The sequence below is a fragment of the Rhipicephalus microplus genome, chromosome X, assembly GCF_043290135.1.
Source record: "Rhipicephalus microplus isolate Deutch F79 chromosome X, USDA_Rmic, whole genome shotgun sequence".
In the NCBI taxonomy this organism is placed as follows: Eukaryota; Metazoa; Arthropoda; class Arachnida; order Ixodida; family Ixodidae; genus Rhipicephalus; species Rhipicephalus microplus.
Genome location: NC_134710.1, coordinates 163,064,962 through 163,083,309, shown reverse-complemented (window position 1 = coordinate 163,083,309; position 18,348 = coordinate 163,064,962). Strand labels below are relative to the sequence as shown.

At 53.5% G+C, this 18,348-nt stretch overlaps 53 non-coding genes across 53 annotated transcripts; all 53 read right to left on the bottom strand.

Annotated features, from left to right (window-relative positions):
- Nucleotides 1-168: 168 nt before the first annotated feature.
- Nucleotides 169-250, bottom strand: TRNAS-GCU (transfer RNA serine (anticodon GCU)). The gene has a single exon. It is a non-coding gene; the product is annotated as a tRNA-Ser (tRNA).
- Nucleotides 251-652: 402 nt separating this feature from the next.
- TRNAS-GCU (transfer RNA serine (anticodon GCU)) lies at nucleotides 653-734 on the bottom strand. The gene has a single exon. It is a non-coding gene; the product is annotated as a tRNA-Ser (tRNA).
- Nucleotides 735-974: 240 nt separating this feature from the next.
- TRNAS-GCU (transfer RNA serine (anticodon GCU)) lies at nucleotides 975-1,056 on the bottom strand. Its single transcript has one exon. It is a non-coding gene; the product is annotated as a tRNA-Ser (tRNA).
- A 78-nt stretch (nucleotides 1,057-1,134) lies between these two features.
- On the bottom strand, nucleotides 1,135-1,220 carry TRNAS-GCU (transfer RNA serine (anticodon GCU)). Its single transcript has one exon. It is a non-coding gene; the product is annotated as a tRNA-Ser (tRNA).
- A 77-nt stretch (nucleotides 1,221-1,297) lies between these two features.
- On the bottom strand, nucleotides 1,298-1,379 carry TRNAS-GCU (transfer RNA serine (anticodon GCU)). Its single transcript has one exon. It is a non-coding gene; the product is annotated as a tRNA-Ser (tRNA).
- A 79-nt stretch (nucleotides 1,380-1,458) lies between these two features.
- TRNAS-ACU (transfer RNA serine (anticodon ACU)) lies at nucleotides 1,459-1,540 on the bottom strand. Its single transcript has one exon. It is a non-coding gene; the product is annotated as a tRNA-Ser (tRNA).
- Nucleotides 1,541-1,780: 240 nt separating this feature from the next.
- Nucleotides 1,781-1,862, bottom strand: TRNAS-GCU (transfer RNA serine (anticodon GCU)). The gene has a single exon. It is a non-coding gene; the product is annotated as a tRNA-Ser (tRNA).
- A 565-nt stretch (nucleotides 1,863-2,427) lies between these two features.
- Nucleotides 2,428-2,509, bottom strand: TRNAS-GCU (transfer RNA serine (anticodon GCU)). The gene has a single exon. It is a non-coding gene; the product is annotated as a tRNA-Ser (tRNA).
- Nucleotides 2,510-2,908: 399 nt separating this feature from the next.
- On the bottom strand, nucleotides 2,909-2,991 carry TRNAS-GCU (transfer RNA serine (anticodon GCU)). The gene has a single exon. It is a non-coding gene; the product is annotated as a tRNA-Ser (tRNA).
- A 77-nt stretch (nucleotides 2,992-3,068) lies between these two features.
- On the bottom strand, nucleotides 3,069-3,150 carry TRNAS-GCU (transfer RNA serine (anticodon GCU)). The gene has a single exon. It is a non-coding gene; the product is annotated as a tRNA-Ser (tRNA).
- Nucleotides 3,151-3,875: 725 nt separating this feature from the next.
- Nucleotides 3,876-3,957, bottom strand: TRNAS-GCU (transfer RNA serine (anticodon GCU)). Its single transcript has one exon. It is a non-coding gene; the product is annotated as a tRNA-Ser (tRNA).
- A 402-nt stretch (nucleotides 3,958-4,359) lies between these two features.
- TRNAS-GCU (transfer RNA serine (anticodon GCU)) lies at nucleotides 4,360-4,441 on the bottom strand. Its single transcript has one exon. It is a non-coding gene; the product is annotated as a tRNA-Ser (tRNA).
- Nucleotides 4,442-4,520: 79 nt separating this feature from the next.
- Nucleotides 4,521-4,602, bottom strand: TRNAS-GCU (transfer RNA serine (anticodon GCU)). The gene has a single exon. It is a non-coding gene; the product is annotated as a tRNA-Ser (tRNA).
- A 241-nt stretch (nucleotides 4,603-4,843) lies between these two features.
- TRNAS-GCU (transfer RNA serine (anticodon GCU)) lies at nucleotides 4,844-4,925 on the bottom strand. Its single transcript has one exon. It is a non-coding gene; the product is annotated as a tRNA-Ser (tRNA).
- A 405-nt stretch (nucleotides 4,926-5,330) lies between these two features.
- Nucleotides 5,331-5,412, bottom strand: TRNAS-GCU (transfer RNA serine (anticodon GCU)). The gene has a single exon. It is a non-coding gene; the product is annotated as a tRNA-Ser (tRNA).
- Nucleotides 5,413-5,491: 79 nt separating this feature from the next.
- Nucleotides 5,492-5,573, bottom strand: TRNAS-GCU (transfer RNA serine (anticodon GCU)). The gene has a single exon. It is a non-coding gene; the product is annotated as a tRNA-Ser (tRNA).
- Nucleotides 5,574-5,654: 81 nt separating this feature from the next.
- TRNAS-GCU (transfer RNA serine (anticodon GCU)) lies at nucleotides 5,655-5,736 on the bottom strand. The gene has a single exon. It is a non-coding gene; the product is annotated as a tRNA-Ser (tRNA).
- Nucleotides 5,737-5,816: 80 nt separating this feature from the next.
- On the bottom strand, nucleotides 5,817-5,898 carry TRNAS-GCU (transfer RNA serine (anticodon GCU)). The gene has a single exon. It is a non-coding gene; the product is annotated as a tRNA-Ser (tRNA).
- A 79-nt stretch (nucleotides 5,899-5,977) lies between these two features.
- Nucleotides 5,978-6,059, bottom strand: TRNAS-GCU (transfer RNA serine (anticodon GCU)). The gene has a single exon. It is a non-coding gene; the product is annotated as a tRNA-Ser (tRNA).
- A 244-nt stretch (nucleotides 6,060-6,303) lies between these two features.
- On the bottom strand, nucleotides 6,304-6,385 carry TRNAS-GCU (transfer RNA serine (anticodon GCU)). Its single transcript has one exon. It is a non-coding gene; the product is annotated as a tRNA-Ser (tRNA).
- A 239-nt stretch (nucleotides 6,386-6,624) lies between these two features.
- TRNAS-GCU (transfer RNA serine (anticodon GCU)) lies at nucleotides 6,625-6,706 on the bottom strand. Its single transcript has one exon. It is a non-coding gene; the product is annotated as a tRNA-Ser (tRNA).
- Nucleotides 6,707-6,787: 81 nt separating this feature from the next.
- Nucleotides 6,788-6,869, bottom strand: TRNAS-GCU (transfer RNA serine (anticodon GCU)). Its single transcript has one exon. It is a non-coding gene; the product is annotated as a tRNA-Ser (tRNA).
- A 79-nt stretch (nucleotides 6,870-6,948) lies between these two features.
- Nucleotides 6,949-7,030, bottom strand: TRNAS-ACU (transfer RNA serine (anticodon ACU)). Its single transcript has one exon. It is a non-coding gene; the product is annotated as a tRNA-Ser (tRNA).
- A 78-nt stretch (nucleotides 7,031-7,108) lies between these two features.
- Nucleotides 7,109-7,190, bottom strand: TRNAS-GCU (transfer RNA serine (anticodon GCU)). Its single transcript has one exon. It is a non-coding gene; the product is annotated as a tRNA-Ser (tRNA).
- An 80-nt stretch (nucleotides 7,191-7,270) lies between these two features.
- Nucleotides 7,271-7,352, bottom strand: TRNAS-GCU (transfer RNA serine (anticodon GCU)). The gene has a single exon. It is a non-coding gene; the product is annotated as a tRNA-Ser (tRNA).
- Nucleotides 7,353-8,237: 885 nt separating this feature from the next.
- Nucleotides 8,238-8,319, bottom strand: TRNAS-GCU (transfer RNA serine (anticodon GCU)). The gene has a single exon. It is a non-coding gene; the product is annotated as a tRNA-Ser (tRNA).
- A 399-nt stretch (nucleotides 8,320-8,718) lies between these two features.
- On the bottom strand, nucleotides 8,719-8,801 carry TRNAS-GCU (transfer RNA serine (anticodon GCU)). The gene has a single exon. It is a non-coding gene; the product is annotated as a tRNA-Ser (tRNA).
- A 77-nt stretch (nucleotides 8,802-8,878) lies between these two features.
- TRNAS-GCU (transfer RNA serine (anticodon GCU)) lies at nucleotides 8,879-8,960 on the bottom strand. The gene has a single exon. It is a non-coding gene; the product is annotated as a tRNA-Ser (tRNA).
- A 725-nt stretch (nucleotides 8,961-9,685) lies between these two features.
- On the bottom strand, nucleotides 9,686-9,767 carry TRNAS-GCU (transfer RNA serine (anticodon GCU)). Its single transcript has one exon. It is a non-coding gene; the product is annotated as a tRNA-Ser (tRNA).
- A 402-nt stretch (nucleotides 9,768-10,169) lies between these two features.
- Nucleotides 10,170-10,251, bottom strand: TRNAS-GCU (transfer RNA serine (anticodon GCU)). Its single transcript has one exon. It is a non-coding gene; the product is annotated as a tRNA-Ser (tRNA).
- Nucleotides 10,252-10,330: 79 nt separating this feature from the next.
- TRNAS-GCU (transfer RNA serine (anticodon GCU)) lies at nucleotides 10,331-10,412 on the bottom strand. Its single transcript has one exon. It is a non-coding gene; the product is annotated as a tRNA-Ser (tRNA).
- A 241-nt stretch (nucleotides 10,413-10,653) lies between these two features.
- On the bottom strand, nucleotides 10,654-10,735 carry TRNAS-GCU (transfer RNA serine (anticodon GCU)). Its single transcript has one exon. It is a non-coding gene; the product is annotated as a tRNA-Ser (tRNA).
- A 405-nt stretch (nucleotides 10,736-11,140) lies between these two features.
- Nucleotides 11,141-11,222, bottom strand: TRNAS-GCU (transfer RNA serine (anticodon GCU)). The gene has a single exon. It is a non-coding gene; the product is annotated as a tRNA-Ser (tRNA).
- A 79-nt stretch (nucleotides 11,223-11,301) lies between these two features.
- TRNAS-GCU (transfer RNA serine (anticodon GCU)) lies at nucleotides 11,302-11,383 on the bottom strand. The gene has a single exon. It is a non-coding gene; the product is annotated as a tRNA-Ser (tRNA).
- An 81-nt stretch (nucleotides 11,384-11,464) lies between these two features.
- TRNAS-GCU (transfer RNA serine (anticodon GCU)) lies at nucleotides 11,465-11,546 on the bottom strand. The gene has a single exon. It is a non-coding gene; the product is annotated as a tRNA-Ser (tRNA).
- An 80-nt stretch (nucleotides 11,547-11,626) lies between these two features.
- Nucleotides 11,627-11,708, bottom strand: TRNAS-GCU (transfer RNA serine (anticodon GCU)). The gene has a single exon. It is a non-coding gene; the product is annotated as a tRNA-Ser (tRNA).
- A 79-nt stretch (nucleotides 11,709-11,787) lies between these two features.
- Nucleotides 11,788-11,869, bottom strand: TRNAS-GCU (transfer RNA serine (anticodon GCU)). The gene has a single exon. It is a non-coding gene; the product is annotated as a tRNA-Ser (tRNA).
- A 244-nt stretch (nucleotides 11,870-12,113) lies between these two features.
- TRNAS-GCU (transfer RNA serine (anticodon GCU)) lies at nucleotides 12,114-12,195 on the bottom strand. Its single transcript has one exon. It is a non-coding gene; the product is annotated as a tRNA-Ser (tRNA).
- Nucleotides 12,196-12,434: 239 nt separating this feature from the next.
- TRNAS-GCU (transfer RNA serine (anticodon GCU)) lies at nucleotides 12,435-12,516 on the bottom strand. Its single transcript has one exon. It is a non-coding gene; the product is annotated as a tRNA-Ser (tRNA).
- An 81-nt stretch (nucleotides 12,517-12,597) lies between these two features.
- Nucleotides 12,598-12,679, bottom strand: TRNAS-GCU (transfer RNA serine (anticodon GCU)). Its single transcript has one exon. It is a non-coding gene; the product is annotated as a tRNA-Ser (tRNA).
- A 79-nt stretch (nucleotides 12,680-12,758) lies between these two features.
- Nucleotides 12,759-12,840, bottom strand: TRNAS-ACU (transfer RNA serine (anticodon ACU)). The gene has a single exon. It is a non-coding gene; the product is annotated as a tRNA-Ser (tRNA).
- Nucleotides 12,841-12,918: 78 nt separating this feature from the next.
- On the bottom strand, nucleotides 12,919-13,000 carry TRNAS-GCU (transfer RNA serine (anticodon GCU)). Its single transcript has one exon. It is a non-coding gene; the product is annotated as a tRNA-Ser (tRNA).
- Nucleotides 13,001-13,080: 80 nt separating this feature from the next.
- Nucleotides 13,081-13,162, bottom strand: TRNAS-GCU (transfer RNA serine (anticodon GCU)). The gene has a single exon. It is a non-coding gene; the product is annotated as a tRNA-Ser (tRNA).
- Nucleotides 13,163-13,884: 722 nt separating this feature from the next.
- On the bottom strand, nucleotides 13,885-13,967 carry TRNAS-GCU (transfer RNA serine (anticodon GCU)). Its single transcript has one exon. It is a non-coding gene; the product is annotated as a tRNA-Ser (tRNA).
- A 406-nt stretch (nucleotides 13,968-14,373) lies between these two features.
- Nucleotides 14,374-14,455, bottom strand: TRNAS-GCU (transfer RNA serine (anticodon GCU)). The gene has a single exon. It is a non-coding gene; the product is annotated as a tRNA-Ser (tRNA).
- A 79-nt stretch (nucleotides 14,456-14,534) lies between these two features.
- Nucleotides 14,535-14,616, bottom strand: TRNAS-GCU (transfer RNA serine (anticodon GCU)). Its single transcript has one exon. It is a non-coding gene; the product is annotated as a tRNA-Ser (tRNA).
- Nucleotides 14,617-15,941: 1,325 nt separating this feature from the next.
- On the bottom strand, nucleotides 15,942-16,023 carry TRNAS-GCU (transfer RNA serine (anticodon GCU)). Its single transcript has one exon. It is a non-coding gene; the product is annotated as a tRNA-Ser (tRNA).
- Nucleotides 16,024-16,101: 78 nt separating this feature from the next.
- On the bottom strand, nucleotides 16,102-16,183 carry TRNAS-GCU (transfer RNA serine (anticodon GCU)). Its single transcript has one exon. It is a non-coding gene; the product is annotated as a tRNA-Ser (tRNA).
- Nucleotides 16,184-16,257: 74 nt separating this feature from the next.
- On the bottom strand, nucleotides 16,258-16,339 carry TRNAS-GCU (transfer RNA serine (anticodon GCU)). The gene has a single exon. It is a non-coding gene; the product is annotated as a tRNA-Ser (tRNA).
- Nucleotides 16,340-16,579: 240 nt separating this feature from the next.
- Nucleotides 16,580-16,661, bottom strand: TRNAS-GCU (transfer RNA serine (anticodon GCU)). Its single transcript has one exon. It is a non-coding gene; the product is annotated as a tRNA-Ser (tRNA).
- A 242-nt stretch (nucleotides 16,662-16,903) lies between these two features.
- Nucleotides 16,904-16,985, bottom strand: TRNAS-GCU (transfer RNA serine (anticodon GCU)). The gene has a single exon. It is a non-coding gene; the product is annotated as a tRNA-Ser (tRNA).
- A 559-nt stretch (nucleotides 16,986-17,544) lies between these two features.
- On the bottom strand, nucleotides 17,545-17,627 carry TRNAS-GCU (transfer RNA serine (anticodon GCU)). The gene has a single exon. It is a non-coding gene; the product is annotated as a tRNA-Ser (tRNA).
- Nucleotides 17,628-18,192: 565 nt separating this feature from the next.
- TRNAS-GCU (transfer RNA serine (anticodon GCU)) lies at nucleotides 18,193-18,274 on the bottom strand. Its single transcript has one exon. It is a non-coding gene; the product is annotated as a tRNA-Ser (tRNA).
- Nucleotides 18,275-18,348: the final 74 nt, after the last annotated feature.

The window sequence follows — 18,348 nt, the reverse complement described above, 5'->3', positions numbered from 1 at the left end:
GCGACTCGACGAGGATGGGATTCAATCCCACGCGGGACGAGCCCAATGAATTAGCAGTCCATCGCCTTAACCTCTCGGTCACCTCGTCCGCCTTTCAGGCCATCTGTGCAGCTTACTCACTAGTGTCGAAGACCGATCACTGGGAGAACAGAAAAAAGTTACGCGACTCGACGAGTATGGGATTCGAACCCACGCGGGCTGAGCCCAATGGATTAGCAATCCATCGCCTTAACTTCTCGGCCACCTCGTCCGCCTTGCAGGCCATCCGTGCAGCTTACACACTAGTGTCGAAGACCGATCACTGGGAGAACAAAAAAAAGTTACGCGACTCGACGAGAATGGGATTCGAACCCACGCGGGCAGAGCCCAACAAATTAGCAGTCCCCCGCCTTAACTTCTCGGCCACGTCATCCGCCTTGCTGTCCACCCGTGCAGCTTACACACTAATGTCGAAGACTGATTACTGAGGAAGAAAAAAAAGCTACGTGACTCGACGAGGATGGGATTCGAACCCACGCGGGCAGAGCCCAAAGCATTATCAGTCCATCGTCATACCCTCTCGGCCACCTCGTCTGCCTTGTAGGCCATTCCTGCAGCTTACACACAAGTGACGAAGACCGATCACTGGGAGAACAAAAGAAGTTACGCGACTCGACGAGGATGGCATTCGAACCCACGCGGGCAGAGCCCAATGGATGAGCAGTTCATCGCCTTAACCTCTCGGCCACCTCGTCAGCCTTGCAGGCCACCCGTGCAGCTTAGACACTAGTGTCGAAGACCGATCACTGGGAGAACAAAAAAAGTTACGCGACTCAACGAGGATAGGACTCGAACCCACGCGGGCAGAGCCCAATGGATTAGCAGTAGATCGCATTAACCTCTCGGCCACCTCGTCTGCCTTGCAGGCCATTCGTGCAGCTTACACACTAGTGTCGTAGAGAGATCAGTGGGCGAACAAAAAAAGTTACGCGACTCGACGAGGATGGCATTCGAACCCACGCGGGCAGAGCCCCATGGATTAGCAGTCCATCGCCTTAACCTCTCGGCCACCTCGTTCGCCTTGCAGGCCATTCGTGCAGCTTACACACTAGTGTCGTAGACCGATGACTGGTAGAACAAAAAAGTTTCGTGACTCGACGAGGATGGGATTCGAACTCACGCGGGCAGAGCCCAATGGATTAGCAGTCCATCGCCTTAACATCTCGGCCACCTCGTACGCCTTGCGCCCCATCCGTGCAGCTTACACACTAGTGTCGAAGACCGATCACTGGGAGAAGAAAAAAAAAGTTACGCGACTAGACGAGGATGGGATTCGAACCCACGCGGGCAGAGCCCAATGAATTAGCAGTCCATCGCCTTAACCTCTCGGCCACATCGTCCGCCTTGCAGGCCTTTCGTGCAGCTTACACACTAGTGTCGAAGACAGATCACTTGGAGAACAAAACAAGTTACGCTACTCGACGAGGATGGGATTTGAACCCACGCGGGCAGAGCCCGATAGATTAGTAGTCCATCGCCATAACCTCTCTGCCACCTTGTCTGCCTCTCACCCCATCCGTGCAGCTTACATACTAGTGTCATAGACCGATCACTGGGAGAACAAAAAAGTTACGCGACACGACGAGGATAGGATTCGAACCCACGCGGGCAGAGCACAATAAATTAGCAGTCCATGGCCTTAACCTCTGGGCCACCTCGTCCGCCTTGCCGGCCATCCGTGCAGCTTACACAGTATTGTCGAAGACCGATCACTGTGAGAACAAAAAAAAGTTACGCGACTCGACGAGAATGGGAGTCGAACCCACGCGGGCAGAGCCCAATGCATTAGCAGTCCATCGCCTTAACCCTTCGGCCACTTCGTCCGCCTTGCAGGCCATTCGTGCTGCTTACACACTAGTGTCGAAGACCGATCACTGGGAGAACAAAAAAGTTACGCGACTCGACGAGGTTGGGATTCAAACCCACGCGGGCAGAGCCCAATGGATTAGCATTCCATCGCCCTAACCTCTCGGCCACCTCGTCCGCCTTGCAGGCCATTCGTGCAGCTTACACACTTGTGTCGTAGAGAGATCACTGGACGAACAAAAAAAAGTTACGCGACTCGACGAGGATGGGATTCGAACCCACGCGGGCAGAGCTTAATGGAATAGCAGTCATCGTCTTAACCTCTCGGCCAGCTCGTCCGCCTTGCAGGATATTCGTGCAGCTTACACACTAGTGTAGAAGACCGATCACTGGGAGATCAAAAAAAAAGTTAGGCGACTCGACGAGGATGGGATTCAATCCCACGCGGGACGAGCACAATGAATTAGCAGTCCATCGCCTTAACCTCTCGGTCACCTCGTCCGCCTTGCAGGCCATCTGTGCAGCTTACTCACTAGTGTCGAAGACCGATCACTGGGAGAACAGAAAAAAAGTTACGCGACTCGACGAGTATGGGATTCGAACCCACGCGGGCTGAGCCCAATGGATTAGCAATCCATCGCCTTAACTTCTCGGCCACCTCGTCCGCCTTTCAGGCCATCCGTGCAGCTTACACACTAGTGTCGAAGACCGATCACTGGGAGAACAAAAAAAAGTTACGCGACTCGATGAGAATGGGATTCGAACCCACGCGGGCAGAGCCCAACGGATTAGCAGTCCCCCGCCTTAACTTCTCGGCCACGTCATCCGCCTTGCTGTCCACCCGTGCAGCTTACACACTAGTGTCGAAGACCGATCACTGGGAGAACGAAAACAAAGTTACGCGACTCGACGAGGATGTGATTCGAACCCACGAGAGTCGAGCCCAATAAATTAGCAGCTAATCTCCTCAACCTCTCGGCCACCTCGTCCGCCTTGCAGGCCATTCGTGCAGCTTACACACTAGTGTCGAAGACCGATCACTGGGAGAAAAAAGTTACTCGACTCGACAGGATGGGATTCGAACCCACGTGGGCAGAGCTCAATGGATTAGCAGTCCATCGCCTTAACCTCTCGGCCACCTCGTCCGCCTTGCTGGCCATCCGTGCAGCTTACACACTAGTGTCGAAGACCGATTACTGGGAGAACAAAAAAGTAACGCGACTCGACGAGAATGGGATTCGAACCCACGCGGGCAGAGCCCAACAGATTAGCAGTCCCCCGCCTTAACCTCTCGGCCACCTCATCCGCCTTGCTGCCCACCCGTGCAGCTTACACACTAGTGTCGAAGACTGATTACTGGGAGAACAAAAAAAAGTTACGTGACTCGACGAGGATGTGATTCGAACCCACGCGAGTTGAGCCCAATAAATTAGCAGTTAATCTCCTCAACCTCTCGGCCACCTCGTCCGCCTTGCAGGCCATTCGTGCAGCTTACACACTAGTGTCGAAGACCGATCACTGGGAGAAAAAAAGTTACTCGACTCGACCGGATGGGATTCGAACCCACGTGGGCAGAGCTCAATGGATTAGCAGTCCATCGCCTTAACCTCTCGGCCACCTCGTCCGCCTTGCAGGCCATCCGTGCAGCTTACACACTAGTGTCGAAGACCGATCACTGGGAGAACAATAAACAAGTTACGCGACTCGACGAGGATGGGATTCGAACCCACGCGGGCAGAGCCCAATGGAATAGCAGTCATCGTCTTAACCTCTCGGCCAGCTCGTCCGCCTTGCAGGATATTCGTGCAGCTTACACACTAGTGTCGAAGACCGATCACTGGGAGATCAAAAGAAAAGTTAGGCGACTCGACGAGGATGGGATTCAATCCCACGCGGGACGAGCCCAATGAATTAGCAGTCCATCGCCTTAACCTCTCGGTCACCTCGTCCGCCTTGCAGGCCATCTGTGCAGCTTACTCACTAGTGTCGAAGACCGATCACTGGGAGAACAGAAAAAAAGTTACGCGACTCGACGAGTATGGGATTCGAACCCACGCGGGCTGAGCCCAATGGATTAGCAATCCATCGCCTTAACTTCTCGGCCACCTCGTCCGCCTTTCAGGCCATCCGTGCAGCTTACACACTAGTGTCGAAGACCGATCACTGGGAGAACAAAAAAAAGTTACGCGACTCGATGAGAATGGGATTCGAACCCACGCGGGCAGAGCCCAACGGATTAGCAGTCCCCCGCCTTAACTTCTCGGCCACGTCATCCGCCTTGCTGTCCACCCGTGCAGCTTACACACTAATGTCGAAGACTGATTACTGAGGAAGAAAAAAAAGTTACGCGACTCGACGAGGATGGGATTCGAACCCATGCGGGTCGAGCCCAATAAATTAGCAGTTAATCTTCTCAACTTCTCGGCCACCTCGTCCGCCTTGCAGGCCATTCGTGCGGCTTACACACTAGTGTCGTAGACAGATCACTGGAGGAACAAAACAAGTTACGCGACTCGACGAGGATGGGATTCGAACCCACGCGGAAAGAGCCCAATGGATTAGCAGTCCATCACCATAACCTCCCGGCCACCTTGTCCGCCTTGCACCCCATCTGTGCAGCTTACATACTAGTGTCGAAGACCGATCACTGGGAGAAGAAAAAAAGTTACGCGACTCGACGAGGATGGGATTCGAACCCACGTGGGCAGAGCTCAATGGATTAGCAGTCCATCGCCTTAACGTCTCGGCCACCTCGTCCGCCTTGCAGGCAATCCGTGCAGCTTACACACTAGTGTCGCAGACCGATCACTGGGAGAACAAAAACAGTTACGCGACTCGACGAGGATGGGATTTGAACCAACGCGGGCAGGGCCCAATGCATTAGCATTCCATCGCCCTAACCTCTCGGCCACCTCGTCCGCCTTGCAGGCCATTCGTGCAGCTTACACACTAGTGTCGTAGAGAGATCACTGGACGAACAAAAAAAAGTTACGCGACTCGACGAGGATGGGAGTGGAACACACGCGGGCAGAGCCCAATGAATTAGCAGTCCATCGCCTTAACCTCTCGGCCACCTCGTCCGCCTTGCAGGCCATTCGTGCAGCTTACACACTAGTGTCGCAGACAGATCACTGGGAGAACAAAACAAAGTTTCGCGACTCGACGAGGATGAGATTCGAACCCACACGGGCATAGCCCAATGGATTAGCAGTCTATCTCCTTAACCTCTCGGCCACCTCGTCCACCTTGCAGGCCATTCGTGCAGCTTACACACTAGTGTCGTAGACAGATCACTGGGAGAACAAAAAAAAGTTACGCGACTCGACGAGGATAGAATTCAAACCCACGCGGGCAGAGCCCAGGAATTTAGCAGTCCATCGCCTTAACCTTTCGGCCACCTCGTCCGCCTTGCAGGCCATCCGTGCAGCTTACACACTAGTGTCGAAGACCGATCACTGGGAGAACAAAAACAAAGTTACGCGACTCGACGAGGATGGGATTCGAACCCACGCGGGCAGAGCCCTATGGATTAGCAGTTCATCGCCTTAACTTTTCGGCCACCTCGTCCGCCTTGCAGGCCATCCGTGCAGCTTACACACTAGTGTCGAAGACCGATTACTGGGAGAACAAAAAAAGTAACGCGACTCGACGAGAATGGGATTCGAACCCACGCGGGCAGAGCCCAACGGATTAGCAGTCCCCCGCCTTAACCTCTCGGCCACCTCATCCGCCTTGCTGCCCACCTGTGCAGCTTACACACTAGTGTCGAAGACCGATCACTGGGAGATCAAAAAAAAAGTTTCGCGACTCGACGAGGATGGGATTCGAACACACGCGGGCAGAGCCCAATGGATTAGCTGTCCATCGCCTTAACCTCTCGGCCACCACGTCCGCCTTGCAGGCCATTCGTGCAGCTTACACAGTAGTTTCGAAGACCAATCACTGGGAGAAGAAAAAAAAGTTACACGACTCGACGAGGATGGGATTCGAACCCACGTGGGCAGAGCCCAATGGATTAGCAGTCCATCGCCTTAACCTCTCGGCCACCTCGTCCGCCTTGCAGGCCATTCGTGCAGCTTACACACTAGTGTCGTAGACCGATCACTGGAAGAACAAAAAAAGTTTCGTGACTCGACGAGGATGGGATTCGAACCCACGAGGGCAGAGCCCAATGAATTAGCAGTCCATCGCCTTAACTTCTCGGCCACCTCGTCCGCCTTGCAAGCCATTCGTGTAGCTTACACACTAGTGTCGTAGACAGATCACTGAAAGAACAAAAAAAAAGTTAGGCGACTTGACGAGGATGGGATTCAATCCCACGCGGGACGAGCCCAATGAATTAGCAGTCCATCGCCTTAACCTCTCGGTCACCTCGTCCGCCTTGCAGGCCATCTGTGCAGCTTACTCACTAGTGTCGAAGACCGATCACTGGGAGAACAGAAAAAAAGTTACGCGACTCGACGAGTATGGGATTCGAACCCACGCGGGCTGAGCCCAATGGATTAGCAATCCATCGCCTTAACTTCTCGGCCACCTCGTCCGCCTTGCAGGCCATCCGTGCAGCTTACACACTAGTGTCGAAGACCGATCACTGGGAAAACAAAAAAAAGTTACGCGACTCGACGAGAATGGGATTCGAACCCACGCGGGCAGAGCCCAACAAATTAGCAGTCCCCCGCCTTAACTTCTCGGCCACGTCATCCGCCTTGCTGTCCACCCGTGCAGCTTACACACTAATGTCGAAGACTGATTACTGAGGAAGAAAAAAGTTTCGTGACTCGACGAGGATGGGATTCGAACCCACGCGGGCAGAGCCCAATGGATTAGCAGTCCATCGCCTTAACATCTCGGCCACTTCGTACGCTTTGCGCCCCATCCGTGCAGCTTACACACTAGTGTCGAAGACCGATCACTGGGAGAAGAAAAAAAAAGTTACGCGACTAGACGAGGATGGGATTCGAACCCACGCGGGCAGAGCCCAATGGATTAGCAGTCCATCGCCTTAACCTCTCGGCCACATCGCCCGCCTTGCGGGCCTTTCGTGCAGCTTACACACTAGTGTCGAAGACAGATCACTTGGAGAACAAAACAAGTTACGCTACTCGACGAGGATGGGATTTGAACCCACGCGGGCAGAGCCCGATAGATTAGTAGTCCATCGCCATAACCTCTCTGCCACCTTGTCTGCCTCTCACCCCATCCGTGCAGCTTACATACTAGTGTCATAGACCGATCACTGGGAGAACAAAAAAGTTACGCGACACGACGAGGATAGGATTCGAACCCACGCGGGCAGAGCCCAATAAATTAGCAGTCCATTGCCTTAACCTCTGGGCCACCTCGTCCGCCTTGCCGGCCATCCGTGCAGCTTACACAGTATTGTCGAAGACCGATCACTGTGAGAACAAAAAAAAGTTACGCGACTCGACGAGAATGGGAGTCGAACCCACGCGGGCAGAGCCCAATGCATTAGCAGTCCATCGCCTTAACCCTTCGGCCACTTCGTCCGCCTTGCAGGCCATTCGTGCTGCTTACACACTAGTGTCGAAGACCGATCACTGGGAGAACAAAAAAGTTACGCGACTCGACGAGGTTGGGATTCAAACCCACGCGGGCAGAGCCCAATGGATTAGCATTCCATCGCCCTAACCTCTCGGCCACCTCGTCCGCCTTGCAGGCCATTCGTGCAGCTTACACACTTGTGTCGTAGAGAGATCACTGGACGAACAAAAAAAAGTTACGCGACTCGACGATGATGGGAGTGGAACACACGCGGGCAGAGCCCAATGAATTAGCAGTCCATCGCCTTAACCTCTCGGCCACCTCGTCCGCCTTGCAGGCCATTCGTGCAGCTTACACACTAGTGATGTAGACAGATCACTGGGAGAACAAAAAAAGTTTCGCGACTCGACGAGGATGAGATTCGAACCCACACGGCATTGCCCAATGGATTAGCAGTCTATCTCCTTAACCTCTCGGCCACCTCGTCCACCTTGCAGGCCATTCGTGCAGCTTACACACTAGTGTCGTAGACAGATCACTGGGAGAACAAAAAAAAAAGTTACGCGACTCGACGAGGATGTGATTCGAACCCACGCGAGTCGAGCCCAATAAATTAGCAGTTAATCTCCTCAACCTCTCGGCCACCTCGTCCGCCTTGCAGGCCATTCGTGCAGCTTAAACACTAGTGTCGAAGACCGATCACTGGGAGAAAAAAAAGTTACTCGACTCGACAGGATGGGATTCGAACCCACGTGGGCAGAGCTCAATGGATTAGCAGTCCATCGCCTTAACCTCTCGGTCACCTCGTCCGCCTTGCAGGCCATCTGTGCAGCTTACTCACTAGTGTCGAAGACCGATCACTGGGAGAACAGAAAAAAAGTTACGCGACTCGACGAGTATGGGATTCGAACCCACGCGGGCTGAGCCCAATGGATTAGCAATCCATCGCCTTAACTTCTCGGCCACCTCGTCCGCCTTTCAGGCCATCCGTGCAGCTTACACACTAGTGTCGAAGACCGATCACTGGGAGAACAAAAAAAAGTTACGCGACTCGATGAGAATGGGATTCGAACCCACGCGGGCAGAGCCCAACGGATTAGCAGTCCCCCGCCTTAACTTCTCGGCCACGTCATCCGCCTTGCTGTCCACCCGTGCAGCTTACACACTAGTGTCGAAGACCGATCACTGGGAGAACGAAAACAAAGTTACGCGACTCGACGAGGATGTGATTCGAACCCACGAGAGTCGAGCCCAATAAATTAGCAGCTAATCTCCTCAACCTCTCGGCCACCTCGTCCGCCTTGCAGGCCATTCGTGCAGCTTACACACTAGTGTCGAAGACCGATCACTGGGAGAAAAAAGTTACTCGACTCGACAGGATGGGATTCGAACCCACGTGGGCAGAGCTCAATGGATTAGCAGTCCATCGCCTTAACCTCTCGGCCACCTCGTCCGCCTTGCTGGCCATCCGTGCAGCTTACACACTAGTGTCGAAGACCGATTACTGGGAGAACAAAAAAGTAACGCGACTCGACGAGAATGGGATTCGAACCCACGCGGGCAGAGCCCAACAGATTAGCAGTCCCCCGCCTTAACCTCTCGGCCACCTCATCCGCCTTGCTGCCCACCCGTGCAGCTTACACACTAGTGTCGAAGACTGATTACTGGGAGAACAAAAAAAAGTTACGTGACTCGACGAGGATGTGATTCGAACCCACGCGAGTTGAGCCCAATAAATTAGCAGTTAATCTCCTCAACCTCTCGGCCACCTCGTCCGCCTTGCAGGCCATTCGTGCAGCTTACACACTAGTGTCGAAGACCGATCACTGGGAGAAAAAAAGTTACTCGACTCGACCGGATGGGATTCGAACCCACGTGGGCAGAGCTCAATGGATTAGCAGTCCATCGCCTTAACCTCTCGGCCACCTCGTCCGCCTTGCAGGCCATCCGTGCAGCTTACACACTAGTGTCGAAGACCGATCACTGGGAGAACAATAAACAAGTTACGCGACTCGACGAGGATGGGATTCGAACCCACGCGGGCAGAGCCCAATGGAATAGCAGTCATCGTCTTAACCTCTCGGCCAGCTCGTCCGCCTTGCAGGATATTCGTGCAGCTTACACACTAGTGTCGAAGACCGATCACTGGGAGATCAAAAGAAAAGTTAGGCGACTCGACGAGGATGGGATTCAATCCCACGCGGGACGAGCCCAATGAATTAGCAGTCCATCGCCTTAACCTCTCGGTCACCTCGTCCGCCTTGCAGGCCATCTGTGCAGCTTACTCACTAGTGTCGAAGACCGATCACTGGGAGAACAGAAAAAAAGTTACGCGACTCGACGAGTATGGGATTCGAACCCACGCGGGCTGAGCCCAATGGATTAGCAATCCATCGCCTTAACTTCTCGGCCACCTCGTCCGCCTTTCAGGCCATCCGTGCAGCTTACACACTAGTGTCGAAGACCGATCACTGGGAGAACAAAAAAAAGTTACGCGACTCGATGAGAATGGGATTCGAACCCACGCGGGCAGAGCCCAACGGATTAGCAGTCCCCCGCCTTAACTTCTCGGCCACGTCATCCGCCTTGCTGTCCACCCGTGCAGCTTACACACTAATGTCGAAGACTGATTACTGAGGAAGAAAAAAAAGTTACGCGACTCGACGAGGATGGGATTCGAACCCATGCGGGTCGAGCCCAATAAATTAGCAGTTAATCTTCTCAACTTCTCGGCCACCTCGTCCGCCTTGCAGGCCATTCGTGCGGCTTACACACTAGTGTCGTAGACAGATCACTGGAGGAACAAAACAAGTTACGCGACTCGACGAGGATGGGATTCGAACCCACGCGGAAAGAGCCCAATGGATTAGCAGTCCATCACCATAACCTCCCGGCCACCTTGTCCGCCTTGCACCCCATCTGTGCAGCTTACATACTAGTGTCGAAGACCGATCACTGGGAGAAGAAAAAAAGTTACGCGACTCGACGAGGATGGGATTCGAACCCACGTGGGCAGAGCTCAATGGATTAGCAGTCCATCGCCTTAACGTCTCGGCCACCTCGTCCGCCTTGCAGGCAATCCGTGCAGCTTACACACTAGTGTCGCAGACCGATCACTGGGAGAACAAAAACAGTTACGCGACTCGACGAGGATGGGATTTGAACCAACGCGGGCAGGGCCCAATGCATTAGCATTCCATCGCCCTAACCTCTCGGCCACCTCGTCCGCCTTGCAGGCCATTCGTGCAGCTTACACACTAGTGTCGTAGAGAGATCACTGGACGAACAAAAAAAAGTTACGCGACTCGACGAGGATGGGAGTGGAACACACGCGGGCAGAGCCCAATGAATTAGCAGTCCATCGCCTTAACCTCTCGGCCACCTCGTCCGCCTTGCAGGCCATTCGTGCAGCTTACACACTAGTGTCGCAGACAGATCACTGGGAGAACAAAACAAAGTTTCGCGACTCGACGAGGATGAGATTCGAACCCACACGGGCATAGCCCAATGGATTAGCAGTCTATCTCCTTAACCTCTCGGCCACCTCGTCCACCTTGCAGGCCATTCGTGCAGCTTACACACTAGTGTCGTAGACAGATCACTGGGAGAACAAAAAAAAGTTACGCGACTCGACGAGGATAGAATTCAAACCCACGCGGGCAGAGCCCAGGAATTTAGCAGTCCATCGCCTTAACCTTTCGGCCACCTCGTCCGCCTTGCAGGCCATCCGTGCAGCTTACACACTAGTGTCGAAGACCGATCACTGGGAGAACAAAAACAAAGTTACGCGACTCGACGAGGATGGGATTCGAACCCACGCGGGCAGAGCCCTATGGATTAGCAGTTCATCGCCTTAACTTTTCGGCCACCTCGTCCGCCTTGCAGGCCATCCGTGCAGCTTACACACTAGTGTCGAAGACCGATTACTGGGAGAACAAAAAAAGTAACGCGACTCGACGAGAATGGGATTCGAACCCACGCGGGCAGAGCCCAACGGATTAGCAGTCCCCCGCCTTAACCTCTCGGCCACCTCATCCGCCTTGCTGCCCACCTGTGCAGCTTACACACTAGTGTCGAAGACCGATCACTGGGAGATCAAAAAAAAAGTTTCGCGACTCGACGAGGATGGGATTCGAACACACGCGGGCAGAGCCCAATGGATTAGCTGTCCATCGCCTTAACCTCTCGGCCACCACGTCCGCCTTGCAGGCCATTCGTGCAGCTTACACAGTAGTTTCGAAGACCAATCACTGGGAGAAGAAAAAAAAGTTACACGACTCGACGAGGATGGGATTCGAACCCACGTGGGCAGAGCCCAATGGATTAGCAGTCCATCGCCTTAACCTCTCGGCCACCTCGTCCGCCTTGCAGGCCATTCGTGCAGCTTACACACTAGTGTCGTAGACCGATCACTGGAAGAACAAAAAAAGTTTCGTGACTCGACGAGGATGGGATTCGAACCCACGAGGGCAGAGCCCAATGAATTAGCAGTCCATCGCCTTAACTTCTCGGCCACCTCGTCCGCCTTGCAAGCCATTCGTGTAGCTTACACACTAGTGTCGTAGACAGATCACTGAAAGAACAAAAAAAAAGTTAGGCGACTTGACGAGGATGGGATTCAATCCCACGCGGGACGAGCCCAATGAATTAGCAGTCCATCGCCTTAACCTCTCGGTCACCTCGTCCGCCTTGCAGGCCATCTGTGCAGCTTACTCACTAGTGTCGAAGACCGATCACTGGGAGAACAGAAAAAAAGTTACGCGACTCGACGAGTATGGGATTCGAACCCACGCGGGCTGAGCCCAATGGATTAGCAATCCATCGCCTTAACTTCTCGGCCACCTCGTCCGCCTTGCAGGCCATCCGTGCAGCTTACACACTAGTGTCGAAGACCGATCACTGGGAAAACAAAAAAAAGTTACGCGACTCGACGAGAATGGGATTCGAACCCACGCGGGCAGAGCCCAACAAATTAGCAGTCCCCCGCCTTAACTTCTCGGCCACGTCATCCGCCTTGCTGTCCACCCGTGCAGCTTACACACTAATGTCGAAGACTGATTACTGAGGAAGAAAAAAGTTTCGTGACTCGACGAGGATGGGATTCGAACCCACGCGGGCAGAGCCCAATGGATTAGCAGTCCATCGCCTTAACATCTCGGCCACTTCGTACGCTTTGCGCCCCATCCGTGCAGCTTACACACTAGTGTCGAAGACCGATCACTGGGAGAAGAAAAAAAAAGTTACGCGACTAGACGAGGATGGGATTCGAACCCACGCGGGCAGAGCCCAATGGATTAGCAGTCCATCGCCTTAACCTCTCGGCCACATCGCCCGCCTTGCGGGCCTTTCGTGCAGCTTACACACTAGTGTCGAAGACAGATCACTTGGAGAACAAAACAAGTTACGCTACTCGACGAGGATGGGATTTGAACCCACGCGGGCAGAGCCCGATAGATTAGTAGTCCATCGCCATAACCTCTCTGCCACCTTGTCTGCCTCTCACCCCATCCGTGCAGCTTACATACTAGTGTCATAGACCGATCACTGGGAGAACAAAAAAGTTACGCGACACGACGAGGATAGGATTCGAACCCACGCGGGCAGAGCCCAATAAATTAGCAGTCCATTGCCTTAACCTCTGGGCCACCTCGTCCGCCTTGCCGGCCATCCGTGCAGCTTACACAGTATTGTCGAAGACCGATCACTGTGAGAACAAAAAAAAGTTACGCGACTCGACGAGAATGGGAGTCGAACCCACGCGGGCAGAGCCCAATGCATTAGCAGTCCATCGCCTTAACCCTTCGGCCACTTCGTCCGCCTTGCAGGCCATTCGTGCTGCTTACACACTAGTGTCGAAGACCGATCACTGGGAGAACAAAAAAGTTACGCGACTCGACGAGGTTGGGATTCAAACCCACGCGGGCAGAGCCCAATGGATTAGCATTCCATCGCCCTAACCTCTCGGCCACCTCGTCCGCCTTGCAGGCCATTCGTGCAGCTTACACACTTGTGTCGTAGAGAGATCACTGGACGAACAAAAAAAAGTTACGCGACTCGACGATGATGGGAGTGGAACACACGCGGGCAGAGCCCAATGAATTAGCAGTCCATCGCCTTAACCTCTCGGCCACCTCGTCCGCCTTGCAGGCCATTCGTGCAGCTTACACACTAGTGATGTAGACAGATCACTGGGAGAACAAAAAAAGTTTCGCGACTCGACGAGGATGAGATTCGAACCCACACGGCATTGCCCAATGGATTAGCAGTCTATCTCCTTAACCTCTCGGCCACCTCGTCCACCTTGCAGGCCATTCGTGCAGCTTACACACTAGTGTCGTAGACAGATCACTGGGAGAACAAAAAAAAAAGTTACGCGACTCGACGAGGATGTGATTCGAACCCACGCGAGTCGAGCCCAATAAATTAGCAGTTAATCTCCTCAACCTCTCGGCCACCTCGTCCGCCTTGCAGGCCATTCGTGCAGCTTAAACACTAGTGTCGAAGACCGATCACTGGGAGAAAAAAAAGTTACTCGACTCGACAGGATGGGATTCGAACCCACGTGGGCAGAGCTCAATGGATTAGCAGTCCATCGCCTTAACCTCTCGGCCACCTCGTCCGCCTTGCAGGCCATCCGTGCAGCTTAGACACTAGTGTCGAAGACCGATCACTGGGAGAACAATAAACAAGTTACGCGACTCGACGAGGATGGGATTTGAACCCACGCGGGCAGAGCCCAATGGAATAGTAGTCATCGTCTTAACCTCTCGGCCAGCTTGTCCGCCCTTCAGGATATTCGTGCAGCTTACACACTAGTGTCGAAGACCGATCACTGGGAGATCAAAAAAAAAAAGTTTCGCGACTCGACGAGGATGGGATTCGAACACACGCGGGCCGAGCCCAGTGGATTAGCTGTCCATCGCCTTAACCTCTCGGCCACCACGTCCGCCTTGCAGGCCATTCGTGCAGCTTACACACTAGTTTCCAAGACAAATCAACGGGAGAAGAAAAAAAAGTTACACGACTCGACGAGGATGGGATTCGAACCCACGCGGGCCGAGCCCAATGGATTAGCAGTCCATCGCCTTAACCTCTCGGCCACCTCGTCCGCCTTGCAGGCCATTCGTGCAGCTTACACACTAGTGTCGTAGACCGATCACTGGAAGAACAAAAAAAGCTTCGTGACTCGACGAGGATGGGATTCGAACCCACGAGGGCAGAGCCCAATGAATCAGCAGTCCATCGCCTTAACTTCTCGGCCACCTCGTCCGCCTTGCAAGCCATTCGTGCAGCTTACAAACTAGTGTCGTAGACAGATCACTGAAAGAACAAAAAAAAGTTAGGCGACTCAACGAGGATGGGATTCAATCCCACGCGGGACGAGCCCAATGAATTAGCAGTCCATCGCCTTAACCTCTCGGTCACCTCATCCGCCTTGCAGGCCATCCGTGCAGCTTACACACTAGTGTCGAAGACCGATCACTGGGAGAACAAAAAAAGTTACGCGACTCCACGAGAATGGGATTCGAACCCACGCGGGCAGAGCCCAACGGATTAGCAGTCCCCCGCCTTAACCTCTCGGCCACGTCATCCGCCTTGCTGTCCATCCGTGCAGCTTACACACTAGTGTCGAAGATTGATTACTGGGAGAACAAAATAAGTTACGCGACTCGACGAGGATGTGATTCGAACCCACGCGGGTCGAGCCCAATTAATTAGCAGTTAATCTCCTCAACCTCTCGGCCACCTCGTCCGCCTTGCAGGCCATTCGTGCAGCCTAAACACTAGTGTCGAAGACCGATCACTGGGAGAAAAAAAAGTTACTCGACTCGAAAGGATGGGATTCGAACCCACGCGGGCAGATCCCAATGAATTAACAATCCATCGCTTTAACCTCTCGGCCACCTCGTTCGCCTTGCAGGCCATTCGTGCAGCTTACACACTAGTGTCGTAGACAGATCACTGGGAGAACAAAAAAAATTACGGCATTATCACGGGGTGAATGATGATGAATGGGCGAAGCTCCGGAGGGATTCATCGGTAAACTGTGAATCTTCCATGTAATTCGCCCAGTCGATCATCATGTAAAGACGTGAGAAACACTGTGTGTGTATATACACAAATCAACTTTTATTTGTTCTTAGACGATGGATGGCTTGCGATGTCCCTTGCCTCGCGCGCTCGCACATCAGGATTCTGCCTGCGAGCGCGCGCTGCTGCCGCCTTGCGCTCTCTCCACTGTGCAGCCTTATCCATCCGGCGACTCCGAGCGCGCGCCAACAGCGAACGGATTTTATTACAACGCTCCCCCTAGCGTACGTCGCCGCACAAAATCGAACGATTGCCTTTAACCAATGACACGCGCCATATGTGACATCATTCCTATTTTATAAGATCTCGCGTCTTTCATCAACTACAAGTACCGCTTTCTAGTTTATAACATCTTGCATCTTTTCATCATCAGCTACAAGTACCACCATCTAGTAAACACTACAAGAACTACAAGAACTAAACTAGAGGTGGCTACATACAGGCTACAGGGGACGCAGAGCACATGCCCTAAGGAGCTTCGCCCCTAAATAAGTTTCGCCACTCGACGAGGATGGGAGTCGAACCCACGCGGGCAGAGCCCAATAGATTAGCAGTCCATCGTCTTAACCTCTCGGCCACCTCATCCGCCTTGCAGTCCACCCGTGCAGCTTACACACTAGTGTCGAAGACCGATCACTGGGAGAACAAAAAAGTTACGCGACTCGACGAGGATGGGATTCGAACCCACGCGGGCAGAGCCCAATGCATTAGCAGTCCATCGTCTTAACCTCTCGGCCAGCTCGTCCGCCTTGCAGGCCATTCGTGCAGCTTACACACTAGTGTCGAAGACCGATCACTGGGAAAAAAAGTTACGCGACTCGACGAGGATGGAATTCGAACCCACGCGGGCAGAGCCCAATGGATTAGCAGTCCATCGCCTTAACCTCTCGGCCACCTCGTCCGCCTTGTAGGCCATTCGTGCTGCTTACACACTAGTGACGAAGACCGATCACTGGGAGAACAAAAAAAGCTACGTGACTCGACGAGGATGGGATTCGAACCCACGCGGGCAGAGCCCAAAGCTTTATCAGTCCATCGTCATACCCTCTCGGCCACCTCGTCCGCCTTGTAGGCCATTCCTGCAGCTTACACACAAGTGACGAAGACCGATCACTGGGAGAACAAAAAAAGTTACGCGACTCGACGAGGATGGCATTCGAACCCACGCGGGCAGAGCCCAATGGATTAGCAGTTCATCGCCTTAACCTCTCGGCCACCTCGTTCGCCTTGCAGGCCACCCGTGCAGCTTAGACACTAGTGTCGAAGACCGATCACTGGGAGAACAAAAAAAAGTTACGCGACTCAACGAGGATAGGACTCGAACCCACGCAGGCAGAGCCCAATGGATTAGCATTCCATCGCCCTAACCTCTCGGCCACCTCGTCCGCCTTGCAGGCCCTTCGTGCAGCTTACACACTAGTGTCGCAGAGAGATCACTGGACGAACAAAAAAAAGTTACGCGACTCGACGAGGATGGGAGTGGAACACACGCGGGCAGAGCCCAATGAATTAGCAGTCCATCGCCTTAACCTCTCGGCCACCTCGTCCGCCTTGTAGGCCATTCGTGCTGCTTACACACTAGTGACGAAGACCGATCACTGTTAGAACAAAAAAAGCTACGTGACTCGACGAAGATGGGATTCGAACCCACGCGGGCAGAGCCCAAAGCTTTATCAGTCCATCGTCATACCCTCTCGGCCACCTCGTCCGCCTTGTAGGCCATTCCTGCAGCTTACACACTAGTGTCGTAGACAGATCACTGGGAGAACAAAAAAAGTTTCGCGACTCGACGAGGATGAGATTCGAACCCACACGGCATAGCCCAATGGATTAGCAGTCTATCTCCTTAACCTCTCGGCCACCTCGTCCACCTTGCAGGCCATTAGTGCAGCTTACACACTAGTGTCGTAGACAGATCACTGGGAGAACAAAAAAAAGTTGCGCGACTCGACGAGGATGTGATTCGAACCCACGCGAGTCGAGCCCAATAAATTAGCAGTTAATCTCCTTAACCTCTCGGCCACCTCGTCCGCCTTGCAGGCCATTCGTGCAGCTTACACACTAGTGTCGAAGACCGATCACTGGGAGAAAAAAAAGTTACTCGACTCGACAGGATGGGATTCGAACCCACGTGGGCAGAGCTCAATGGATTAGCAGTCCATCGCCTTAACCTCTCGGCCACCTCGTCCGCCTTGCAGGCCATCCGTGCAGCTTAGACAGTAGTGTCGAAGACCGATCACTGGGAGAACAATAAACAAGTTACGCGACTCGACGAGGATGGGATTTGAACCCACGCGGGCAGAGCCCAATGGAATAGCAGTCATCGTCTTAACCTCTCGGCCAGCTCGTCCGCCTTGCAGGATATTCGTGCAGCTTACACACTAGTGTCGAAGACCGATCACTGGGAGATCAAAAAAAAAGTTACGCGACTCAACGAGGATAGGACTCGAACCCACGCACGCAGAGCCCAATGGATTAGCAGTCCATCGCCCTAACCTCTCGGCCACCTCGTCCGCCTTGCAGGCCATTCGTGCAGCTTACACACTAGTGTCGTAGAGAGATCACCGGGCGAACAAAAAAAGTTACGCGACTCGAAGAGGATGGCATTTGAACCCACGCGGGCAGAGCCCAATGGATTAGCATTCCATCGCCCTAACCTCTCGGCCACCTCGTCCGCCTTGCAGGCCATTCGTGCAGCTTACACACTAGTGTCGTAGAGAGATCACTGGACGAACAAAAAAACGTTACGCGACTCGACGAGGATGGGAGTGGAACACACGCGGGCAGAGCCCAATGAATTAGCAGTCCATCGCCTTAACCTCTCGGCCACCTCGTCCGCCTTGTAGGCCATTCGTGCTGCTTACACACTAGTGACGAAGACCGATCACTGGGAGAACAAAAAAAGCTACG